The sequence below is a fragment of the Olea europaea genome, chromosome 8, assembly GCF_002742605.1.
Source record: "Olea europaea var. sylvestris chromosome 8, O_europaea_v1, whole genome shotgun sequence".
Taxonomy (NCBI): domain Eukaryota; kingdom Viridiplantae; phylum Streptophyta; class Magnoliopsida; order Lamiales; family Oleaceae; genus Olea; species Olea europaea.
Genome location: NC_036244.1, coordinates 18238180 through 18256424, shown reverse-complemented (window position 1 = coordinate 18256424; position 18245 = coordinate 18238180). Strand labels below are relative to the sequence as shown.

Genomic DNA, 18245 nt, shown 5'->3' with positions numbered 1-18245 from the left:
ACAAGCTTGATGATAGGACTTATTTCGATGGATGAATTGAAAACTTTTTGTTTTACTGTTTTTTATTGCAAATAAAATTTTGTCAAGCGTATATGTGTAAAAAAGCCATTCAGCGAGGCTGTTCCTCTAACAGTCTTGCACTCTATAATAATTGGCAGAGCATAGTTGAGTTGGTGTGTATGAAAGCATTCATTGCCATATCGGGATCTAATTTTTAAATAAATATTTTAAGGAGTAAGTAACTTATTGTTGTTTTGAGTGTAAGCAATCAAGCCCCAATATCAAGATCTTAAAATTCATTGATTTTCACATATAAGTTAATTGATCAAGAAACATACATTGATGCATGATAATAATTGAGAATTTTAAATCTGTAAAAAAAAAAAAAAAGAAGAAGAAGAAACAGTTAAAGAAATCGTTCTCTCACTTTTCCTCTCTATAATTGAATTAATTAATTGATGAGTTTTATTCACGTTTATAGACAGAGAGAGGTAGTTTTCTATGTGACATAAAACTCTCCACTTTCCATCAAAGTGGACAGTTATAAAACTGTCACTTCTTAATTGGGCCAATAGGATTTTAGTAATATTAACCACCTTTAATTAATTCTTTAATATTACATGGGCCACAAAATAATTGGTTTTACATTCTCTTACTTAGCCCTTGTAATATTGTTTTGTTATGTGGTATATAAAATAATGCGCATATCATGAGCTAAAATCCCTCATACGTTGGCCACTTAAGATATCATCCTTAAGTAAAGACTAATAAAAGTCATGACAGTTCTACACCATCATATCTGCATAATTCATTCCATGTACTACAGTATTAGTCCCTAACAACATGACACATAATGAGAAGTGCAGTAATTGCATTACAATAATGTATTCGAAAAGACTATCTCTATTAGCATTTACATAATCCATTTACGTACATGTACCAACAGTTATGACAAGAATAATATTTTGTCAAAAACAATACATAAATGAGCTCAAAGTGTCAATACATAAGCATAATAAATTACATAATAATGTCAATGATAATTTTCAATAATGCCCATTCTTTTGACATGTTCATTGAATGTCTTTGGTGGCAATCCTTTCGTTAGTGGATCTGTAATCATAAGATCAGTTCTAATATGCACGATTGACACCTTTTGTTTTTGAACTTCTTCTTTAATGGCAAAGTACTTCAGTTCCATGTGTTTAGCACCTTTTGAATACTTGTCGTTCTTTGAAAAGAAGATCGCTGCAAAATTGTCACAATAAAGTTTCAGCGGCCTAGCTATACTGTCGACAATTTCAAGCCCTAAAATAAAGTTCCGTGGCCAATTTCCTTGAACCGTGGCCTTAAATTATGCCATAAACTCAGCTTTCATAGTCGATGCAACAATGACCGACTGCTTTGCACTTTTCCATGATATAGCCTCTCCAGCCAAGATGAACAGATAGCCAAATGTGGACTTTCTAGTATCCACACATCCAGCAAAGTTTGAATCTGAATACCTAATGACCTCCAAGTTATCAGATCTTCTATAAGTGAGCATGTGATCTTTCGTTCCTTGCAAGTATATCAATACTTTCTTTGCAGGTTTCCAATGATCAAGTCCCGGGTTACTTTGATACCTGCCCAGCATTCCGACAGCAAAACAGATGTCTAGCCTAGTGTAAATCTAAGCATACATTAAGCTTCCAACAAGAGACGCATAAGGAATAACTGTCATTTGTTTGCGTTCCAGTTCGTTTTTAGGACATTGCATGAGACTAAACTTGTCTCTTTTCTGAATTGGAACAACACTTGCTGAACAATTTTTCATATTAAATCTCTCTAAAACTTTATTGATATATGCTTTCACAACCCCAACAATCCTTGTGACATATCACGGAATATTTCAATCCCAATCACATAAGTTGCCTCTCCCATATCTTTCATTTCAAATTTTTTGGAGAGAAATTTCTTAGTCTCGTATAATAGACAAAGATCATTAGTAGCTAGTAAGATATCATCAACATACATAATCAGATATATAAATTTGCTCCCACTAACCTTTAGATATATACATCGATCAATGACGTTTTTCTTAAATCCAAAGGAAGTAATAGTATCGTTAAACTTAAGATACCATTGACGGGAAACATGTTTAAGTCCATATATTGATTTCTTTAACTAACACACCATGTGTTCCTTTTCTTCAACTGAAAAACCTTCAAGTTAATCCATATAAATTTATTCATCTAAATTTCCATTTAGAAAGGCGATTTTCACGCCTGTTTGATGTAGCTCTAAGTCATAATGAGTTACTAAAACCATTATAATTTTGAGTGAGTCTTTCGTAGAGACTGGCGAAAATGTCTCCTTATAATCAATGCCACTTTTCTGAGTAAAACTTTTGGCAACAAAACTAGCTTTATATAGTTTGATATTACCATTAGAGTCGTGCTTGGTCTTAAAGACCCATTTACACCCAACTCTTTTACATGATTCTGGTAATTCGACAAGATCCCAGACTTCATTATCTTCCATAGAGTTCAACTCATCTTTCATAGCATCTAACCACATATCAGAATTAGCGCTCTCAATGGCCTGTGAAAATGAAACTGGATTATCATCAACAATTCCCAAGTCAAATTCAGACTCTTGTAGGTAAACTACATAATCATCAAAAATAGCAGGTCTATGTTGTTTTTGTGACAATGCTATTTCTTGTGGTTCATTTAATGCAGGTTCATCAGTGGCAACCTCATTGTGGGGTGTTTGATCATTTATTTGTTGTTCGGGTAAATTGTCATACCGTTCAACAATTTGAGGAGCAACATTAGAAGAAGTTAAGGGTAGAGAAATTTGAACTCTAACTTCTTGTATCTCCACATTTTATGGTTCTAAACTCCCATTAACTTCACCAGTCTCAATGAATCTAGTATTTTCAGTTTCAACAATTCTAGTACTATGGTTAGGACAATAAAATCTATACCCTTTTGATTTTTCTGAATAAAATGAAAAATCCACTGACTGTTCTTGAGTCTAGTTTCTTTTCATGTGGATTATAATTCTTGCTTCTGTTGGACAACCCCAAACATGCAAACGCCTTAAACTGGGTTTCCTTTCCATCCACAATTCAAATAGAGTTTTTGGAAAAGCTTACTACGAACCCTGTTTTGCAGATATATGGCAGTCTTTAATGTAAATATCTACAAAGAAATGGGTAAAGACAAATTGCTTAACATACACCTAACCACTTATATTAGAGTACGATTATGCCTTTCAGCCACACCATGTTGTATTAGTGTGTCTGGCATAGTGTATTGAGAACGTATGTCTTTTAAGAAATTTAGCAAATGTACTAGGGTGTTTTCCAATTTTATCATACCATCCATAATATTCACCACCTCTATCAGATCTAATAATTTTCACCTTTCTATCTAATTGTCGTTCAATTTCATTGACAAAAATCTCTAAAATATTTACAGCTTGAGACTTTTCATTTAGCAGATAGACATAACCATAACGTGAAAAATTATCAATAAAAGTGATAAAATACTTTTCTCCACCAGGTGATGGAACATCAAAAGGCCCATATATATCGGTGTGTGTTAACTCAAGAAGTTGTGTGCTTCTTGTGGCTCCTACTTTGTCTGTTTAGTTTGTTTACCTTTAATATAATCCACACAAGTTCCAAGACCGCTAAAATCCAAGTCATGAAGGATTTCATTCTTTACCAATCTTTCTATCATTTCCTTGGATATGTGACCCAAACGTCTATGCCACAAGTTAGTAGATCATTCATTCAGTAAACAACGTTTAGTACCAAAATTATGATACAAGGTCAAAATAGTCTCGGCAAAGAGGTTATCAAGCTTTAATTTATATAAGCTATCACAAACAATAGCGGAACTGATAAGATGATTTTGTTTAAACAAATTTAAACATCCATTTCTACCTTTAAAGAAATATCCAACAGAATCAAGTTTCGATAAAGAAACCTAATTGTGAGAAATAGAAGGTATATAAATTGTTTGAAATAAATCTAAATAATGTCCAGTATCTAAAATCAAACGATAGGTTCTAATGGCTTCAACTGGAGCTTTGACTCGATTTCCCGTGAGGACAAATTTTTCATTTGGATTTATAGTCTGAATTGAAAGGAATCCTTGCATCGTATTAGCAACATGAGTGGTACATCCAGAATCAATCCACCAAGTATTATAAGGAACTTCGGCCAAATTAGATTCGAAACATACATAAGAAATAATCTTACATTTACTATTGAACCATGTCTTCCGTTTCAGGCATTCTTTTTTATGGTCCTCAAGTTTGCGACAAAAATGGCACGTATCTATTTTATGTTCCTTATTGTGGATTTGGGTAGAAGACTCATTTATCTTTAACGGTCCTTGCTTAATGCCCTTTCCAGATCTTTTCTTAAATTTATTTCCAGCTCCTAGATGACTTATGAGATGAACAGAATGAGTTCCTTGATTCTTAAGCCTTGCCTCCTCTTGCATGAGCATACTGTGCAATTCATTCACATTCCATTTATCCTTTAAAATATTATAATTCATATGGAATGGACCGTACTTAGGAGGCAATGAGCTAATGATAAATTGTATTAGAAAGTTCTCATCCACAATCATCCTAAGGGTATTAAGTCTTGCTGTAATGTTACTCATTTCATGGTGGTTAAGGTACCCATCAATATGCCAACAAGCGATTTGTCAACTGTTTGGGAATGTTCTTCCACAAACTTCATATATTCCTTAGCAATCTCAGTTTTAGAGATAGTAGATTTAATATTCTTTGGTAAGGTCATCTGCATAAACATTAGGCTTAATCTGTTAGACCTCTCACAAGCCTTATGGAAAGACCTTTCATCAACACTGCTCTTATCAATAAGATCAACAGGTTTCTCAACTTGAAGTCCCAAGTCTAAGTCACTAGACTTGTTCACACAGTAAGAGAAATTGAGCCCATTGAACAGTGGTACAGATGAAGCATGCGAATGCAGAGAAACGAGAATAGATACTGCAAAATATAAAATGCTCTAACATTAATGCTTTGAGTTTAGATTTAAATAGTTAATTCCAGATTCAGATAACAATAAATGTATATTATAGTTCTCCTTTGGGTGATACTACGTTATACCATCATAAATAGACATAATGATGCTAATTTAATTTCACTTAATTGGTAATTAAATATACTCTAATCAAATATGTACGATATCTTTGGATATACAAAACACATCCAGCCAAGTAAATTAATAAACCACGATCATGTTCAAGATTAATAAAATTAACTGATTAACCTTTGGACGATCTATAATAATTTTATAATCTATGAATGTCTATATACTCTTGACAATAATAATAAAGTTATTTTCATTTATAAGCATCAAACTATCCAGAATAATTGACATAAATAAATCATGTAATTTAGTGTTCGCAATACCATAATGTTTGGCCATTTTGGTGACTACCAAACAATATTAATCGAACATTAATTACATAAGCAAATAATTAAACTAGACATAATCTAATTTAATCTATAATTCAAAGTCCAAAGGCATACACAATCATATATTACCAATTATAATTATTTATGTACGTACGGTAATTACAATAAGGAAAACTTCAAACTAGCAAAACTGGAATTACTGTAAAATTCTGATTTCTATTATGGGAGTGATAAATAATTGGACTTCGTTAAAAGTTGTATTAGCCTGTCAAATAAGTCCAAGACTTGCATCCTTCCAAGTAAATTTTCCACGTGTCAACAGAAAGACCAATTTAAATAAAAATCCATGAGTGACAGTCAGGTGATGAAAACAATAATGAATGCACATCTAATTATCATTTAGAATCTCTTATAATGATCTCAAAATTCTTATCCAGTGCAATAAAGTACCACCGTGTCCTTAGATTGATGGCATTTGGTCAAACATTATGTGTATAATTGTTTAATTAAAGCAGATAATTAAGTATACTGTAGCGGCAAAAGCTATTTGTATAGTAGTAGATCAAGACATTCAATGAGTAGAAGTCCTGATAAAAAGGTCCCAAACTCGAAAACTTGGTTGACTCGTCACATTATTCTTTTCTATAATCGTTATAGATAATGGACAATTGTCGAATATTGAGACAAGGCTTAAAATAATTGATGTTACAGTAATTGAGTGTTTGTTTGGAAACCAGATGAGTGAGGGGTAATAAAATTATATGTTGATAATTGCAATTAAGGTCTCAAAATTTTTAAATCTTTACAATTTTTGCCCTAACATTTATTGCAATTACGATCCCAAATCTGTCATCTCATTGCTTTAGAAGGACTTTCAGTGAAAACCATCCACTTTTTTCGTTAGTTGACTAGAAAATTAAGGAAAACGAGGATGAAAGAGATAAGATAAATAAAAAAGGAGGAAAAATATTGAGTCATAATAACTTATGGAAGAAATCAAATAACTATGGAACATATATGCCGTTAATGTTAGACTCCAACAAAAGGATTCACTCTTTGTTTTTAAATGTTTTTTGAGAGGCTTTTTATTTTAAGAAACTCTTGGAAGGGGGAAGGTATTGATATTATCTTACACCGATTATGGAAAGGATCGATGATTAGATTTTAAGTCCTGGCCCAACAATTCACGTGAGATATGAGTCTGTACCCACCTAGGGCCTGATGTACGTGGGAGAGAGTGTTGAAATTATCCCATTTCTGTTGTGGACAGGATTGGCGGTCAGTTTATAAATATGAGGGAAAACCTCACCTTTTGAACTACCTTTTGGGGTTGAGAATGCCCAATATCGCTCAACAGAAGGAAGGGGATATTCATTTAGATTTTTATTGGTATGTATCAGCTCAAGATAATTTTTATTCATTTATTTATTTATTTTTGTGCTCCCTAACTCCATCCCTGCACTTTTAGAAGAAGATTTCATTTCAGTTTTCTCTTAAGTTCGGGCAATTGAGTTGGCTTTACAATACTCATAGATTGAGGAGTTCACTGAAATTTTCTGACTTTGAGGTAGTTGATTCCCTATCTAACAGTATTTTAATAATAGAAACTGAATTTAACTTGATTATTACAACGCACAATGCAATAATACAATTATATGCTCCACAAGTAGAAGATAATACTAGCTAATGGCTATTGAGCACTAAAATATATTAACGTGAGATCTGTGTACATATATAATAATTGACTCAAGATTATTGAGTTGGTGCGCATGAAAACATCTATTCACCATCATATCGAAATCTACTTCTAAATAGCTTACGATTACTTTTAAGTTGTTCAAATAACTTATTTAAAAGACTATCATAATTATTATTGTATTTGAAATTGCAAGGCAACCAATTCACTAAAGTGTCCAAAATGGATTATTAATTTAGTCAACTTCGATTCTGTCATGAAGAATGATGTTTAGATTTAACCAATTTATTTTGACTCAATGTACGAAATTATACAATTAAAAGCAACTTCACACAATTAAAAGCAACAAGTTACTTTTTAATTATTTCTACATGTTTAATAAATCACACCAGATTATCATATGGTTTGAACGCCAAAATCAATAATATTAAAGTAATAAATAACACAAAATATGTTGATGGAGAAAATCCAATTGAGTAAAAATTTCGAGATCAGGCCAGTAACCTCCACTATTGATAACGAACTTATAGTATGATCCAGCCTAGAAAATCCACTAGACTTGCTGATCTAATTCCCACAATCTCCAAGAATCATTGGAACGTCTTCACTCATACTTGTTCCCGATCTTCTGGAATTGTTTGTCTCTTGTGGATCACTAAGAACATCTTGTTCTTGTACTTCTAATCCAACCTCTCTCAATCTTCAGAATCCTCTAAAAGCTATTGAGAAAGTACTTTCCTGTATGTGTATAGAAAGTTGGTGTCTTGGATTATGCAAATTTGATGTTTTCCCAAAATTGTGGTTGAATGATCTCAAGAATCAAAGGCCTAATCTCATCGTTTGAATGTAGTCTTGATTATTATAAAGGTAATATGACAAAGTAATATAATGAAGAACCACATCTCAAATCATTTTATGACTTGGGTATCTATAGAAGAATGCGTAGGCTGGATAAAACTCTTAAAAGATATGAACTGGGTTTTTACGCGTAACAACATCGCTCAAGCATTAGGCTAGCGACAGGTGAGCAACCTGTGTGTCGCTCGAGTGATAGCTGGACGACTAGCAAGCAACAATATTTCTGTTTTTTCCACTTGAGCATTATATGGGCAATAGGCTGCATAAATCTGATGACACTTTCCTTCTTGTTCCAAGCTTGAACCCTAAAATACCTAATTCATATATACAACATTTCAATTGACTTCTTGACTTTTACAACTTTTTATATTAACCCTATTGTTTAAAGAATTGTCAATACAATAAAAACCTAGTGAGAAATTATGTCACATTAGTATGAAATTTGAGATAGACAAGGTAATTTTTCTTTTAGGCTATCTGTCTCATTATTCACCACATTTAGCCATTTTTTGGTTTAGATTAAAAGATATTTAGTAGGTTTGGCGGAATTTGTGCGTAAAATTGTTGATAACATAAAATGTGTCGTTATAATTGATTATTGACTTTTTAACTTGAATCTTAATCAACTTTTTTGTTGAAACAAATGGGGCCTTAGTGAAAAACTATGTAATGAGATTGTTACAAAAAATTATATAAGTTTTCAATTCATTTTTCTTTCTTTCGACTTGATTTACTAGAATCATGTTTATAAACAAGACTTATTTGAGGATGCACAACACATATCTCCACAACATGCATAATTCAATTTTCAATTTGGCGTCACCTTTGTTTGTTCATTTCTATTATTATATCTATCATGTCATGATCATAGGTTACTCTATATTTTTGCATTATCTTCTTACGGACAATGATACCACAATTTTCAATACCTTAAAATATTAACAATCTGATTTATTAAGTATTCTATGCCGACATAAAAGAATTACCTTCAAACTTTGAACGATTATATTTCCAATATTTAGACTAATATATTTTATTATTCATGCAATTCTTTAACTAAATCCATTCATCTACATATTGATTTTGTTAAAATAGTTTTCACTATCACCATAGTAAATAATGGATAATAATTAAAGAAATAATCCTTAAATAAATAAAGATTACATGCTGACATCGATTTTCATGTTCCCAGTGTCGCTATAAATAGATTAAAAGAGTGTTCTTCCCATACTACTTCAACTTGTTCTTGCCTGCCCCTTGCTATTGAAACTTTGATTCTCTCCACTATAAAGAAAAAAAAAATGGGTCTTAAAGGTAAATTAACTGCCCAATTGAAATTAGAGCCCGTGGAGATGTCTTTCATGAACTGTTTAGGTATACACCACACCAAATTCCCAACATGAGCCCTACTACTATCCAACGCTGTGATTTGCATCAAGGATAATGGGGAACTGTTGGCTCCGTCATCTTCTGGAATTACACTCACGGTATGTTAGATCGTATTGAACAAGATCATATAGAATAATACAACAGTAATATTTTAGCTTATTATTTTAGTTAATAGTGTCCATTTTTTTCTAATTCATTGTGGTAATAGTATTATTACTGTTTGGCACCGATTAAAATTTAGCTTTTAATTTAAGTCAAAATCAACAACTCATTTCAACCACGTATTTTATGGGTCCAACAACTTTTCAAGCACACATTTCATCATCTTCTATCAACTTCTCCTAAAAATTTGATTTTAATCCCCATCAAATAGGGTAATAATGGCTTACTTACATATGATGTGGTAAGATATGATTGGTGGGAATTTATACAACCAAATAAAATAAAAATAAAAATTCTTCACCCTCTTTTTGATACATAATCTATATGTAAATCATTATGTAATTCCATTATATACATATAACATTCTTCTACTACTATTAAGCTTAGAAATTAAATTCGATATAATTGTAGAGGGGAAGAAGAAAGTAGCGAAAGAGTTAATTGAAGCCACAGACGAAGAAAAAAGGATCGTGACATTTAAGATCATTGAGGGTGATCTGATGGAGTTATACAAGGCCTTCATAGCCAGTTTTCACGTTGAAACAAATGGTGACGTCGATTTGGTGACATGGACTTTCAAGTATGAGAAGCTAAATGACGACACTGAAGATCCACTATCATTGTTGGGTGTTTGCATTAAGCTTACTAAAGATATTGAGTCTCACCATCTCAAGGCAGCCTAATATGCATAGGAAAGTCTCATTAAGCCATCTCAATTTATGTATGCGAGTATGTGTGTTTCTTTATCGTCTTAGTAATAAAATAAATATTGCTTGGTGATGTTTCTGAGTGAACTAATGCTGCGGCTTGGTGATACTCGTTTCATTGAGTCACTAAGTGTATTCTTATTTTGTGAAATAATTATAGTGCATAATAGAGTTTATGCCTTACGAAGTACTTCTTTCCTTTTTTCCTTTTTCTTTTTTTGGAGCAAATTCACCTCCCACTGGTGGGCCCTTCAGTGGATTTATTTATTAATAGATTTCGTGGAGTTGATGAACTTTTATTTAATAATTGTTTTAGATTATATAGAATTATGAAATATTTTCACAATTTTTATATACTTTTATTCTAAACGATTTTTATAAACTTGCATTAAAACAATTAGTATATATAGTCATCATTTATCCCACTAAATAAAGGATAACTCAAAGTCAAAGCCAACCAATAATTAAGATCATACCAAAATAACTTGGCACAATGAATGAAAAGAGGTGCCCACGCTTACCAAGATAATATTTAAAAAAAAAAAAATCCCACCAACTCAACAAAAAAATGGAAAACCCACCGCAAGAGAAAATCTAAAATAAAAAATATAGTGATCAATAATTAATTTTACAAGTTCTAACGTAGGGTTGAATTGTTCGATTCCGAGTGGTTCTTATGAGAATTGAACTAAACCAAGTACAAACAGAAATCCTAAACATAGAATCATTGGTTTCCAGTCTAATTTTTGAGTCAGAACCGCATCAAAACTTACTACTAGTTGTATTTGGTTAGATTCAGTTCTTGGTATCAAAATATATTACTGGTTGTATTTTGACAACACAAACTTTATAGATTAATGATCCGGTTAGCGTAAAACAAGCAGTAAACAATAATATTACTAGGATATGTGTATAATTTAAAAAAATATTTATGTTACACGTCTACATTTATATCTATTTATGATTTATAAAATGTGTGAATATGTGAAATTAAAACATTCAGTTTTCCATTTTGTCCTTATATTTTTTTAGTTCGTAATCAACCATACCTTCAACATTGAATTTATTTAAAATACATAATAACGGTCAACATTTTAAATAAAACATTCATTTGCAACAAATTCTAAAACGTTCTTACTTCTTGTTATGCATATCACATAACTACGGACATCATTATATAGGTCCACATTTTAAATTAAATATTAAAATGCTATAAATTTTGAAATTTTTAGTTCATGTCCACCACATAATTATGGGCAAACATATTATGATAGTTTGGTGGAAAATACGTTGATATATTGTCGTGGAAACAGTTTTTGTGATGATGCAAAAACTTTAGTAATATTATTTGAGGCTCTAGCAGTTACAAAGGGTCGATTGTTGCGGCAAAGCTATAGCAAATGATTTTTGCCACAGTTTTGGTACTATTTGCCATAGTTTATTTACCGTGGCAAATCCTTATTATTTTTTTTTTTTGTAGTGTACCCTATTGGGAATTTACTAATTTAAACAAAATTTCAATTTCTATTAACAATCTGGTTTGTGTTTAGACAGAAACTATAATAAAATTATACTTTTGTTAAGTTCTATAAATTCTTTTGCTTCTCTTGGATTCTAACAATCACGATCTGCAATCCACAGCTGTCCGGTTGTCCAACCTCCGATGAAAATTCATATATTGAATAAAATTGAGAAAATCGGACTTTTACTTTTCTTGTGCTTGTAAGAATATGAAATTTCTCTCTAGTTTTTCAAATCTTAGCAGTTGTTTATATAAGCTCAAATGGGCTTAGCTTGTGTCATAACTTAATCTGATCCAATATTTAATTAAGGGAAAATTTCATAAGTGGGAGATTAAGTATGATATATTTCAAAATTAAGAAAATAAGTTTCAAAATTCAAAAATCAGATTTTTATCAAAATTTATTTATCATTTGATTAGTTAATTAATTATTTTATTAATTTAATATATATAGGTCACATATCTATACAATTTGATCACAAATTAACAATTTAAATAATAATTTATTATTTTTTGGTCACAAATAAAAAATTTTATGTCACAAATTATTTTACGATCACAATTCAACAATTTTGCCAGGTCACAGTTTGTTTATCAGTCACAAATCAAAAAAGTAATTAGTCACGGATTAATTTTTAGTCACAACTTATCAATTTATTAGTCACAACTTATTTCTCGGTCACAAATCAAAAATTTTATAGTTCACATATTATTTTTCGACCACGAATAAATTTTTTTATAGATTATTCATTAGTCACAGAATCAAAACTTTTATTGGTCACAACTCATATATTCATTTCAAATTATTAGATAAATTGGTCACGATTAATTTTTTGGTCACAACTTAATCAATTGTAAGTCATAGTAACAAATTTTAGGTCACATATTATAAATTTAGTCACGGTCACATATTCGGCCACATATTACTTACCAATTACAAATTAACAATTTACTGATTATAACATAATTGGTCACAGACGCTCTTTCCACCTACTGCAATATCACCAGCCACCACCTCGCTAAATCCACCACCACCGCTAGCTTCACCAATGCCAAAACCACCCAAATCCCCAACAACAAATGACCTCCACTACTCCAACAACCAAAAAAAAAAAACCACCACCACCCTATAACCTGTAACAGTACCACCGCAACCTATCGTCGCCAAAACCACCACCATACAGAACATCATCACCACCATCGCAGATTCACAGTCACCTCCACAAAAACCCACTCAAATCGTCAGATCCACCACACAAACACCATCACCAATACAGGTCGTCCATAGCACCATCACCACGACATCGCCGCCCACAGCACCCTCATCGCACAAACACCATCAGCACCACCACGCCACTAGCTACAGCAAGATCTGATCTGTATCCACCCTCTTCGCCACAAACACTAAATTTTCTCTCATGAGCAACAGCGGCGTCTCCAAAACCACCATTGTGACACAGCCACCACCATTATCATACACTGCAACCCTATCTCCACCACACCACCTCTACCAAATCATCTTCAATTTGAAAAAAAAAAAAGAAAAGAAAAAAATTACAATCGTTCGACACTGACAAATAGATCTATATCCACCACCGTCATCACCACGGCCGCCATAGATAGATTGATCGAGTTGTCGATAAGGGCTACTTTTTATGGCGACGGTGTTGCCGACAAATATAGTCGCCTCACATTCCAGTAGAAAGAGACATATACGAGAGAGAGAGAGAGAGAGAGAGAGAGAGAGAGAGAGAGAGAGAGATACTTCTGGGTTCTGGAGGTGGGAATAGAGAGAAGGAAATGAGATTGAAATAATGTAGGGTTTGAATTGTGTAGGGAAATTAATTAATTCATTTTTAAATATATTAATTTATAAAAAGAAATTTGATTTTTGAAAGATTAAATTTTGCATATGATTTATGAAATGGAATCTTTAAATGTACTAGATTAGATTGTGTAATTTCCACGTTAATTAATCCAATTAATTAAATTTGGTTCATGAATTAATTAATCCAATTAACTAATTGGGGCCTATTTATAAGTAACCCAATTAATTAATTATTCGACACTTGTCAATTAATTAATTGGTAATTCACATTTTTATAGTTCTCTTTTTGTGTGTGACCCATTAGGTTCTTAATCACGATGTCTAACGATGTGAATTATTATTTTTGATCTAATCAAAATTGATAAATTAAAAGTTTTCCTTTAATTTATCACTAATTCACATTCGTCGTCCTAGATTAACACCTAGCAATATGTCAGGACAATATTTGTGACAAAAAATGTTATGTGGTATGACAAAATTAAACTTGATCGTTTATCATGAAACTATAAACCCTTCGTCAATATGATCCATTCAATTACGAGATATGGAAGTGTGTCAATCTCGATTATCAATCATATCTTTTATCCCACTATTAAGTCAATATAAGTCAAAAACATTTTCGACTTATGAGTACACATTGACCAAATATTTCATTATCAACTTAACTGAATAAAATTTAGATCATAATCTCTTTCTATCTAAGAGTGACGATCCCTTATTGGTCGTTCACAACTTTTATATGATTCTTTACATACCTGAATAACGGCCATTGACAGGGCAACATCCAACATCATCAAATTATGACTGTCCTCCATATAAGGCACTGTGATGACATCAAGTCAAATGATCAATTTCACTATCGAACATTAAAAATTAATCACTGACACTCAGCTACTTAATTCACAAGTAAGAAATGCCACACATGATAATCTATCCGTAATAACGATATCTGTATCTCGTTATTACTTACAACTACAGATGATTTAAGATTCAATCATATGTAATTTTTATTTTATAATAACAATTCCTTGTAATTAACAAATTATCAAGATTTAATTCTATGGACTCTATTATTTAATATAATTGAATATTAATTAAATAATACATCTGTCATTTAAATTTGCATCAATTAAATATTAAAAGTGCTTATGTTCAAATTTGATTGGACCTATGGTATAACACTTACATACCTAGGCCCTTGTTTGAGCCTCATTTTTTGGAAAAATACATTCTTCAATTGTGACTTGATATCATTTCAACCACATATTCTTCAATAAAATAATATTACAAGCAAATTCAAAACTTTTCCTTATTTTTTAACCACACATTTTCCATCAATACACTATTTAAAAATGCATTTTCATTCCAATAATGTGGCTCAAACAAGGGCCTAACAAATTACATTTCCTTTAAAACCCAATTTTTAGTTATTTATATTATCAGCTTAAAAAATAATTCTTATTATTAACGACATTTGAATTTTTATATAATGGACATAAATTTTAGAATTTGTTGCAAATGAGTGTAAATAATGTAACTATATAATGGTCATTTTATTATGCTTACGTAGACCGTTAACATAATAGAAATCTTTCTTATTTTCTTTCTCTACTTTTTGTTTCCCTATACTCATTATTAATATTATATATGTAATGTTGACATTTGAAGCATTTTTATATAATGGGCATATAATTTAGAATTTGTTGCAAATGAATGTAAAATGTTGTTAACCAATGACGTTCGTATTGAGACGATGTGCTACGAATAATCATTCGACAAAAAAGGTATTAAGTGGAATGCAACTTTAAAAAGAGAGGGCACATCTTTTGGTTCAAAATCACTACTCAAAGTAGATTGTCATAAGCTATTTACATGCTCCACTAGGAATGTTCATATGTACCTCATCTCCAGGTAGATTGAGAGTATGATTTGCATAGTCTCCCTAAAATCAAATGCTAAATATGCTACCCTAGGTTCCTCTATCTTGATCAATTGGCCAAGATATATCTGCCTTGTTTTATACTTTTTAAGAACCCCCTAAAAACCTATACTTTGCCAGTACTCTTAGAGCTTGTCGCGATACAATCCCTTCACTGTCTGGAAGCAGGGAAAATGTCCATTAAATAATAAAACAGGCTGAGTAAGAAGGATGAACACATTAGATACACTCCCCAATAGATCATGACTCATTTGTACAGAAGAAGAATTAATGCCCACACCCCAAAAAATATCATAAAAAACTCATTTATCTCTTTATATTTGTTAATTTCTTTATTCAATCAAATTTTTTTATTTAGACTTATTTTATTTTTGATGAAGACAGGACATAGATGTCACGAAGATGGGAGGCAACTAGCTCATTTTCATTATTACGTCCTTTTTAAATGGTTGTATGTCCTTTTTCATTTACTAGTAGGTCTCTTTTAGTAATCATTAATAGTCTAGGGTCTTTAGTTTAATTTTGTTAAAAATGTGCTTATCATCTTAAATCTGAAGCCCAATGACGTAGACTAAACTAATTACACGAATTGGCCCATATGGTGGAATGTGACCCGGTTTGGCACCTTGTGCTCAATCTCGCATTCTTAAAACCCGACTTCGTTGGACGGCTGAGATGATGCCACCTATTAATGGTTGAACAGTTGGATGCATTATAACCTTCTATATTCATTCTCTCTGATTTGGGTGTTCGAGATTATTCTAGGGTTACATTCTCTCTTTCGTCTTTGAGATTTTTTCTCTGAAAACCTTGGTTTTCATCCGTAATCTTGAGTCTTCTAGTATTCTTGGTGATGTCCAGTGTAGATTACGTTATGGTTAGAGTTTTATTATTCTTTGGTGAACTATAACTCTTGGTTGCTTGGTGTAATCTATAAATGAGAGAAAAGAGTGAGAGTTGATACTGAAGGTTTAGAGTCGAGTAATTCTTGAGTCTCTAATTCTTGATTAGAACAGTAACTACTTAGGTGAATGCTCAATATGGTGAGTGGCCCATTTTTGGGTGAACATCCAAGTCTACGGGCGAAAAATTCTTGTGTTTGATTTGTTTGATTTAATTTTGGGAATATAAAATACCAGCATTGGAATAATAGTTGCTCGATCTATGTTGAAAGCCTTCGATCTAAATATTTCTGGTGCTCTTGGTGGCCAAAACTTGAGATCTACACAAATCTGTATTTTTAAAGGTTTGATCTTCATTAATATCCGAGAAAGTAAAATAGTCTAGTATTCATTATTTTACACCATGGCCTGAGACGTGTTGGTAACGAGTTTTTCAATCTATCTCCTTTTGTGATTTTTTTAAAAATCTTTAAACTCTTGCATATCTTGGTAAAAGCCCATCATGCTCTTCATTTGTCTAGGGTTTCATGCAAGAACCCTAGAATCTAAGGAAAAAAAGTTTAACGGTTTATTCAGGATTACTGTCTATATGTGATTCGGATACTTGTACTTTGTGATTGGGTTATTTGCTATTACTTGCCTTCTCTGATTACGATTTGGTGTATCTGTATGGACATCATTGTACACTATCACTTTGTGTGTGTGTGTGTGTGTATCTTTGTAAATAAACTGTGCTTCAGTTTTGTGTACTTTAAGCTTTACACTGAATTTATTTCCTTTCAAAATAATGGGAAGTACGAAAATTGATATTGAAATATGGAATGGAAAATGAGACTTTGGTTTCTGGAATCAGAAAATAAAGGTACGTTTAATGCAACAAAGATGTGTGAAGGCTATAGATGAATCATGGGATATAGAAGTTACTGAAAATAAAAGGACTGAGCAAGATAAAATTGCATGGAGCACAATTTTCTTGTATTTACCTAACAGTGTGATTAGAGAGAGGAAAAACAAAGGCTGCAGTAGAAATTTGGACAAAACTTGATTTTCTTTATCAAACTAAGAGCCTTTCCAATAAATGTTACTTGTGGAAGCAATTTTTTAATTTTAAATTTGACCCTAATTGTGATCTTGAAATTAATCTTGATAGATTTAATAAACTCTCTCAAGAAATCACTAATGGTGGTCAGACTTTATCTGATGATAAAAAATCTGTGACCTTGCTATTATCTTTACCTGAAAAATATAAAAAAGTGAAACATGCCCTTGAATATGGGAGAACCTCTGTCACCGTTGATGACATTGTTACTTCTTTACGGAATAAAGAACTTGAACTAAAGAGTGATTCAAGAACCTCCACAACTAGAGTAGGTTATAATATAAAAGGTACTATTTTTTTCAAAAAGAACAATAATCAAATCATGAATAAAAATTTTGGAAACCAAAAGAATATTCTAGTACCTCTCAAAAGGGTAAACCCACATTTAATAAAAACAATAGTAAGGCTAAAGGTAGGAAATGTTACTTTTTTGGTAAATTGGGTCACTACATCAAAGATTGTATAAAAAGAATTAATGAACTGAAAAATGCAAATAAGGTTGAAAGTCGTGCTGCTATAGCCTATGAAGAAACTGCAGCCTCAAATGGATAAGTCTATGTGACCTGTCAACCCACAGTCAAAGATGACCGGATACTAGATTTTGGGTGTACTTTCCATATGTCACCCTACAAGGAGTACTTCACTAGAACTCTTTGACAAAAATGGAGGACAAGTAATAAGGAAAAATGAGT

General features: G+C 31.9%; 1 pseudogene; it reads left to right on the top strand.

The window, feature by feature from the left end:
* Window positions 1-9250: 9250 nt before the first annotated feature.
* On the top strand, window positions 9251-10298 carry LOC111399287 (annotated as a pseudogene).
* Window positions 10299-18245: the final 7947 nt, after the last annotated feature.